Here is a 1,043-nt window from a genome sequence, read left to right on the forward strand (position 1 = left end):
AGGGCTCTCCCAGCTCTGCCTGGCCCAGGAGAGCCCCTGTTCCAGCTGCCGCAAGATGGTGCAGGAACACCACAACCCCCGGCCTCGCACCGCGGGGAGAAGGACTGTGCGGGCTGGCAGCTCGCTGCAGCCTGTGCCTCGCTCACAGGCAGATGTGCATGCACCCACGAACACACACACACGCATGTAGGCACTCATACACATGTGCATGCATCCACCCTTGCCCTCCTAAGGGAGCACCCACCTTACCTGCCATCCCCTTGGTGGGCAGCACTGCCAAAATTTTGTGTCACATCTCCACAGGTCCCCAAGCCTCTCTGGGGTAGACTATGGGGCTGCAGGCCAAGCCCTGCCAAGGTGGGTTGTAGACCTGCCAGTGCCCCACCCTGCAGCCAGGCAGCCCGTGCCTCTTGCTCAGCAGCACTGGCCCACGCCTGCCATGGACACCCCACACCAAACCCTGGGGGTTAGTGCTGGGCTGCAGCTGGGTCTTTGCACTGCAGAGGGAAGTGGGGCAGGAGGTTGGTCTGCAGAGCTGCAGTGGCCACAGATGAGCAAGGAGAGCAGCACCCACTCACAGCCAGGCACCTCCACCCACATCACAGCACACACAGCCCCACCAGTTGCCCATGGGACCCCAGCGACCTTCACCGCTTCCCCTAGAAACACAGGCAGAGATGGGCAAACAGTGTTTCCTCTCTCCGCCACGGGAACCGGTTGCACAGACGTAATATATGAATTTTAATTGTATTTGAAATACACAAGAAACACATAACTGGGAGAATAAACAAACCCCAGGCCAGCTCTTGTGGGGAGCTTGGTGATGGCTAGTGTCCGTGGCAGGGCTAGCGGGGCGAGGCGGGGTGCTACTTTCCAGGCTGGTTCAGAGGTTACTGGTGCAAGAGCTGAGCAGAAGCAGGCACTTGCCTGAGATCTAGGGCTCAGTGGGGAGACCTGGCAACGTGGTCTTGTCCCCACTCTGCGCTGTGACGAGGACGCTCACCTGCAGCGTGCCACAGCGGGAGTGCAGCAGCCAGGAGCCC

The 1,043-nt window shown here is 60.5% G+C and overlaps 1 protein-coding gene across 1 annotated transcript in view; it reads right to left on the reverse strand.

Annotated features, from left to right (window-relative positions):
* The window catches only part of LOC104271677 (carboxypeptidase N subunit 2-like), a gene marked incomplete at its 5' end in the record, with an annotated part of 4,215 nt that overhangs the window by 1,840 nt on the left and 1,332 nt on the right, over window positions 1-1,043 (reverse strand). The window lies entirely within an intron of this gene.

Source organism: Apaloderma vittatum, unplaced genomic scaffold (genome assembly GCF_000703405.1).
Source record: "Apaloderma vittatum isolate BGI_N311 unplaced genomic scaffold, ASM70340v1 scaffold34693, whole genome shotgun sequence".
In the NCBI taxonomy this organism is placed as follows: domain Eukaryota; kingdom Metazoa; phylum Chordata; class Aves; order Trogoniformes; family Trogonidae; genus Apaloderma; species Apaloderma vittatum.